At 37.1% G+C, this 8,168-nt stretch overlaps 1 pseudogene; it reads right to left on the bottom strand.

The window, feature by feature from the left end:
• Window positions 1–474: 474 nt before the first annotated feature.
• On the bottom strand, window positions 475–5,290 carry LOC107751860 (cytochrome P450 2J2-like; annotated as a pseudogene).
• Between the last annotated feature and the right edge of the window lie 2,878 nt (window positions 5,291–8,168).

Here is an 8,168-nt window from a genome sequence, read left to right as displayed (position 1 = left end):
CAGATCATGCTCTGGAGAAAGGTTTCTCCACTTCTGAGAGTTTCTCCTCTGCTTTTATGCCACCTCACTCCTGGTTGGTAAGCAGGTGCAGCTGGGGCAATCAGCTTCCTGCCAGAGAGAATGAGTGGGAAGAGCCAAAGGAGAACAAAAGACACTGGGAAAAACAACAACAACAACATACCACAGTTTCCAGACCCCAAACTTTTGAATAGTATTGTAGAGTCAGGCAGGCTTGAGTACTGAGTTCCAAGATTGATGTCTCCACATTTTAATGCCTAGACAGTATATAAGCAGAAAAATAATAAGATGATAAAATCAGATCAATTTCTAATCAAAATCCCATTACAACCCTTCAGTAATTAATGTTTGTGAGCCATAGCTGTGGGTTCCTGTGGGAGAAGAACCATATAATGAACACTGGTGTTTGAACATGATTATGGAGCAGAGCTGATTGTTGAGTGATTAAAATCTACACTATTGAGGCACAGCACGTATCTGGAAGGGTTCAGGACCAGATGAGACGCCTATAGTTCCTTTCAGACTCAACGTTCGTCCCTCAAGAGGCAGGAAGGTGAAGCACTGCATCAGAGACGTGAAGAAGAGGAAGAGCTCCATACGAGCGAGCTGCTCACCTGGATATAACCTCTTACCTGGAAATCAGGGTCTGCATCAGTAAACTCAAGGGTAAACTCACCGTACTACAGCTGTATGGACATGACCTACCTATTGAAAAAGGGATGAAACTGTCTTTCTTCAAAAATTTGCCATTTTCATCCAGAAAGTGAGCAGGATTGAATTCATACGGAGTGCTGTTCTCATTCTTATCCTGTAGGATTGACTTAAGCAACGGCAGCACCATCACACCCTGTAATAACCAAACAGAAGTTATAGATCAATTCATTTTCTTAAGTTGCACATAACTGACCTTGTTTATCCACACAAATGCTGTATGGTACATAACGCAAAAATAAAATGACCTTCGAAATGAGACGTCCTCCTACTGTCGTGTCCTTGTTGGCCATTTTGGGAGGCGTGAAGGTAATAATGTTGGCGAACATGAATTTCATGGAGCACCGCGTAGGTGTACGGCAGATTTGTCCGGTCATCCATCAGTGGTTGGCGTGTCTGTCCAATCACCTGATCAATCTCAGACTGGACTTTCTCTGACAGGAAATATCCAACAAATAACATGCTGATGGTAGTTTGTGAGGACAGCCAACAGAAGTCACATGTTTGATTGACTGACATTCCCACCTTGTACTTCTGGGTACTTGACCATGAAGAGTAAAGCCCATCTGAGTGTATTAGAGGTGGTTTCTGTTCCTGCTCCAAACAGATCCACCACACAATATATCAGGTTTTCCTCAGTGAACTCTGCCTCACTGTCCTTACACTGGAATGTTGGAACACACACACATAGACACAAAAAAATAGCACAGACCGATCGTTTCCTGTCTTTACACATCAATGTATCGTCACGAGCCGCAGGGTTTAATTTGGTTTTAAAAATGGAGTTAAAAATCTTCGTTTGTGTTCTACTGAAGAAACAAAGTCACCTACATCTTGGATGCCCTGGGGGTAAGCAGATAAACATCAAATTTTCATTTTTGGGTGAACTATCCCTTTAATGCATTAAAAAAATGTACGCAAATAAAGTACTGAAGCATGTGAAATTGTGCGATTAACATAATTTAAGTCACACAGATAAGTTTAGCACACTGAGCATCAACAATGGTGCAACCAGGCTGATTACATCAGAGATGGCAAAGAGAATAGAGACTCACATTGCGTTTTCAGTGAATTATTCATTCCAGTGTGTGTTTCGCTTTAAAACACAAGCGGTGTCATATCCCTCATGCATCGCGCTGTGTGAAATACAGACTGAACGGAACATCAAAACATTCCACTGCACGCTTTACGGCCAGATTATATGCAAACTACATTTCTTGGAGGGATAAACCAAACCAGCGTCTCGCTAGTAAAAGATGGATGGATGAGGATTATAATTAAGGAAAAGATGATTGCAGTGACGTACAGGAGTCGTCCATTATTATTGATGCACAAACAAACCATGTATGTATGCTCTCGACACACTGATCACACATTGTATTTATGTACAGAAAACATAAAATGACACAACATCTCATTATTATGACAAAATCGAGTGGAAAAAATAATATGTGTGTGGTAGCAATTTGTCACCGTAATTTCACTATGGACAGAAGTAGAATTTGGAACTGGTGACAAGTGGTCAAGGTTTGGATAGTTATCATGGTCCACTAAGTCCCTGCATGTGGATGCTGTAACTACACCATTATGGGGCAAAAAAAAACATCTTTCTCTGTAGGGCAGACATGCATATTAACAAAGGAGGTGCTAACGCATGTCCCGACTACCAATAAAGCCATTTTAAAGAAATATAAGTACACAAGGGCATCTTAGGACAACACTACCTTCTCAATCTCATCCAGATAACAGTCGATGTAGTCTCTGGGGTTGGACGGGTCTCTCTCCTCCTTGTGTTTAATGATTTCCTCCTGCAGGAAGGGCTTAAGTTTAGACATGCTGGCGAATGCCGTCTGATGTTTTCCTGGCAGCATTGACATGAGGGTGGGAAACTGATTATATAACTGTAAAGAGACAAATAAAGGACAAACATATGTTCAAACAATGCAATGCTTTTAATAACTACAGTTACATGAATTAAACTGATGTTTTAGCAAAGCATCGGTCAATTTAATTTCAGTTTCACTAGTTCATATTGACATTTTATTATTATGATTTTACTTTTTTGTCTGTTTGTCTTGCGTACAACATTGTGATAAGAGGCTGATCTCATACCCGACCCCAATTTGAGATGGGAAGTTGAAAAACGTCATCTAAATACTCCTGTATTAGATGAAATTTATGGTCATCATATTCAAACCTGTGACCAAACACCAACCCACAGATTATATTAGCCACTGCATCGGTCACAAGATGCTGAGGGTTGAAGGGTAAACCTAGAAACACAACAACGAAAGAGAAGAGCGATGTTATGAGATTTAAGAACAGAAAACATGAAAAACATGAAAAACATTTCTTAAAACCCACCATTTAGAGGTATCCAAACGTCTGACAACACAAGAAAATACTTCTGTTCACATGCTGAATGTTACACATTTGCTCAACAATTTATTTTAGATCTGTAAATGAGTGAATCTGAAATATTTATAATTAAATTTATACTTTTGGTTTTATTTATTACTATTATTAAATGATTCATTTTTATTTATTATTATTAAATTATTGTTTATTTATGATTTTTAAAGGGGTCATGACCAAGCGGCACCTTCCGGGCTCTCTCTTGAAACCAACAAGGAAGTGACTTAAACTGCAATTCATCGACTGGCCGCTAGAGGCTGGCTCCAAAAGGGAGTCAATCCCATAGACCCCCCATGTTAAAAAGCCCAACTTTACAGCAGAACAAAAAATGTTTACAGCCTGGTAAACCTTTTGCCCTTCATGACAACTGTGAGGTGGGTGAATTTTTTTTATAACTAATCCGTTTAAATTATATTAAGCCTTAAAGTTCTAATTAAGGGCGTGGCCACTTGAGTGACACGTAGATTGCCGCTGCTGTCACCAACGTCGAGCTAGGTGGGCATGGTTTCAGCAACCAGCTCCACCCACGTCCCGCCTCTTTGCCCATTTTCGATTATCCAGGAGTGACGCACTGCCAAGATGGCGACGGCAGGCTCCGCCCACTTTGGGCTTCAAAAATGCTTTTCAGAAACCTACGGGTGACGTCACAGACACTACGTCCATGTTTTTATCTATGGTCTATGGTCATGACGTTAGAAATCAAATTTGCCTTGATCTTATGACATATAAGAGGTCTTTGTAACATTAAAACGTCCTGAAAGTTTCATAGCTAAAAATGTCCACCTCCTTATAAACAAAGCATTTATTTTGTGTTTATTTAGTTTTTATGCTCACTTTGATGTATCAAAGTGATGGAAATGCCAAAATTTAAAATGTAAACAAATAAATCCGATAATTCGCAAAAAAGTTTTTACGCTCGCTTGAGGTGGTTTTTGAGGGAAAATGCGAATAATGAGATGGAAATTTAGTGCCAGTTTATCAGGAAGTGACAATTTTGTTCTCTTTCAGTGGAAACGGTGCTTATTCGCAAATGTTTTATACGATATTCCAATTTTGCGCATAAGTTAAATTTGCAACTTTGGATGGAAACCCAGCTTGTGACGTCACAAGGGCACATACATTTGCATACGCTCCAGAGCAAGACATAGTTAATAGTTCCCTTTCGAGAGGGTCTCTCGACATTGCAGACAGCATAAGTTTTCTGATAGTTTTAAAGTGCTGCGTCTCGCCGCTTTATATCTTGCCATTGCTGTGCACATACAGCAGATCAGTAGACAAGCCCTCCCTCTCAGAGCTGCGGGCTTCCACTAGGTCCGCTAGCTTAAAAAGAAAAAAAAAATAATAATTCATATTTTCTGTAGTTTTTTAACAAACGGATGACAGCAAATCTTGTTTGTGATAGGAAAAATGGTGTTTGCAACTAAAATGTTGCTCTCTGACCTCGTTCAGCCTGTATAGAGTCACAGAGAAAGCGACACTCCTGCAGGATGGAATTTTCTAGAGTTTTCTTCCCCACACCAAAGTATTTGAGTGCTGCCAGAGCAAAACGCCTCTGCTGATGCCACATGTGTCCACTAGAGAAGATCAGACCTACATTGACAGAATGAAGCAGATAAAGGGAAGATTTTAGGATCAAAATGAAGTGTAATGTTTAAGATATTTGAATATGTTAGGTGCAATATAGCCTTTTCTGCATCTGTACCTTTCCCTTTACTAAGCTTGTCAATTATAGGGAAGTACGGCCGGTCTGTGAAGATGTCCGCCTGCTCCACAAACGCCTCTTTGAAACTCTCGTATCCAGTGAGCAGGATGCACGGATTGTTTCCGAGATACAGTGTGCTCACATCTCCATACCTCTCAGCAATCCGATCAACATGATCCGTACACATTATACATTCACATAGAATCATTTGACATATTTGTATTTGACATACAGGATGTGAATTACCCTCTGAAAGGAGCCCAGTGGATCAGTAAAGCCTATATTCAGTACATTTCCAATCAAAGGCAGAGGGAAGGGTCCTGGCGGCATGTTGTTTGTAAGAACATCTCGCAGGTGTTTCACCAGCAGAAGCACACACAGAAATATCAGGAGACCCTGAACATCCATCCACTGACCCATCAGCTGTGACAGCACTGACGCCATGCTTACTGAGACAGATTTTACACAGGTATTTAACTTAAAAAGATAATTATAATGTTACAAAAGATTTCTATTTCAAATAACTGTGGGGAAAAAAGCAAAACTATTAAGCAGCACAACTGTTTTCAATATTGATAATAATAAGAAATGTTTCTTGAGCAGCAAATCAGCATATTAGAATGATTTCTGAAGGATCATGTGACACTGAAGACTGGAGTAATGATGCTGAAAATTCAGCTTTGCATCACAGAAATAAATTACATTTTACAATATATTCAAATAGAAATCAATTATTTAAATTGTAATAATATTTCACAATCACTGTTTTTATTGTATTTTTGATCAAATAAATGCAGCCTTGGTGAGCCGAATAAACTTTTGAACTGTAAAGTATTTGTATAAACTTGTATTTTATTTTATTGTTTTTATTATTGTACGTTACTTTATAATATACATATTTATGTATTTAAATCTATAAGAAGAATTGAGTTATGGTCTGAAGAAGTTTTGAGGGTTGTGATTGATACTGTAATGCCATAATGTTCATAAAATAAGGTAAAAATCAAATGTAATGTGTAAAGAATCAATCTTGAATTAATTATGAAGCAGAAATGCTGCCATTTTCAAAACTCAACACTTTACACAATAAGTTTACATTTCTTAATATTACTACATAACAACTAACAATGGAAAAAAATATTTTAAAGTATTTCTTAATCTTAGTTAATGTTAATTTCAACATTTACTAATATATTTTTAAAATCAAAAGTTTTATTTGTTAATATTATTTAATGGACCTGAGCAACACGAACTAACTAACTAACAATGAACAGTTGTATTTGATTCAAATAACGTTAACAAACATTAACATTAAGTTTGTTATATTGTAACTAATATACAGTATTTCTCATAGTTAGTTAATGCATTAGCTAACATTAACTAATGTGACTACATTGTAAAGTTTTACCAGTAAATCTGTGGGGCTTGTTGTGTCTCATCTGAAGAAACAGTGAGTTTCTGGCTAATATTCCTGAACTTTCAAACGCTGCCTGCAGAACTAGGACACGGAGTATGAAACATGTCAGAGAGAAAATAATGCTACTTATCATACAGGTCCCAATCAATTCACACAAGCCATTATATTACACTCTTGACCTTGCAAACGCAACTGTTGTCAGTTATGAATTTTTATGATATTCTTCTGTTGCACCTGATGTGGTGATGAAGGCCTAGTTTCTTACTGATGTTTACTATATTATTGTTAGCGGTTTTTAGAGAAAAAGTCCCTTTTAATATCCTTCAGCCTGATGTAAAAAAGACATTTGAACTGCTATATAAAGCCAAATTATCAAGTACAAGCAGGATGGATGTTGGGTCAGAAACACAACCATCTTAAATGTTAATATGGGTTAATTACGATCGCTTTCCCACTTGCCTTAGTGCGTGATCCTATTTAAGGCTTATGGAATTGTGGTAATATTTCATCACTGTGCTGAAACATACTTCGTTAATTTTGTGAGTGGAGATAATAGTCTGATCTTAATGTCACAACAAACCGCAGCAGATCAGACTCAAACACACACACACACACACATGCATTAAATGACCTACCAATCTAACATTCCCCTCATTTCATGTGTTTAAATGCACATGCATTCATGGCCTAAACCATACAAACTAATACTGCATAATCGGCAGTGCATGTCATTTATGTACCTCTTTATACGGTGCAAAAGATAATCATCTCAATGTGCAAAAGTCCAAAAGAATTCTGAACTAAATGTAATCATTATTTTTATCAAATACCAAATATGTTAAATTAATTTAAATATATACATATAGAGGTGAATATTATATTATTATATAGCCTACAGAAGTCATATATTATAGGCATGCCTGAGTCTGTTATTATTGATGCGCAAGCACCCGTGTATGTGCTCTCTCAGCGCACTGATCACCATCACTATTTCAATATAGTCGCATAGTTGTCAAAATTAACGTCCTGCGAGTGTTTTATAATGGATGCTGGCCGAGGAAGCATGTTTTGGAGAAGTTTGTGAGGATCAGGGCCCGTATTCTTAAAGCTTCTAAGAATCCTCTCAGAGAGCTCCTAATTTACCTTAAAAATATCTAACTAGGAATCTTAGCTTAAGAGTGATTCATGACCAATCTGAGAGCAACTCTGAGCGAGGAAAAGACAAAAACGTTCATCTTAGTGAGAAGGCGTGGATGACCCCATTGCTAGGGATGACACATTCTTTTGAAGACTGTCATTGGTTGTCCAAGAAGAAACAAATAAGAGCACTTTTAAACAGGGTCTATTATAAGCCCTCACTTTGAAATTACAGGTCTACTTTTTTCTATTTTACCTGTCATAATAATGAAAGAAAACAAATATTTTTGGAATCTGTCAAAAACTTTTTTAAAGCTAAAAATTGTATTGTCATTTATTGGGCAAATAACAGACTGAAACAACTAAATAATCTTTTATTAAAATAAAATATTTTATTTTGTATGGCCTCCTTTGGCCTTGATAACAGCTTGCATTCTTGCTGTTTTTATGTACTTTTTCCTAGTCTCTGTTGTAATTGACTTCCAAATAGTTTCTAGTTGTTCCCAAAGACTTGCTTTTGATGAAACTTTTGTGTGATCTATCTTTGAAACCATTAAATTCCAACAATAATTATATATACTGTGACTAAAGAGCTTACAAATACTGGTGGATAAGCCATTAGAAACATAAAAAATGTTTTTGGTGACCATCAATATAGTAAGTTTAGGGCAGCTGTGGCATAAACCTTACATTGGGCGATGGTCTAATAAATTTGTTAGCACTATACTAGACAAAAGCACTATATATATATATATACATATATATATA

Source organism: Sinocyclocheilus rhinocerous, unplaced genomic scaffold (genome assembly GCF_001515625.1).
Source record: "Sinocyclocheilus rhinocerous isolate Xijiao unplaced genomic scaffold, SAMN03320098_v1.1 scaffold2126, whole genome shotgun sequence".
NCBI lineage: Eukaryota > Metazoa > Chordata > Actinopteri > Cypriniformes > Cyprinidae > Sinocyclocheilus > Sinocyclocheilus rhinocerous.
The sequence above is the reverse complement of the archived record's forward strand: the minus strand, read 5'-3'. Positions and strand labels throughout refer to the sequence as shown.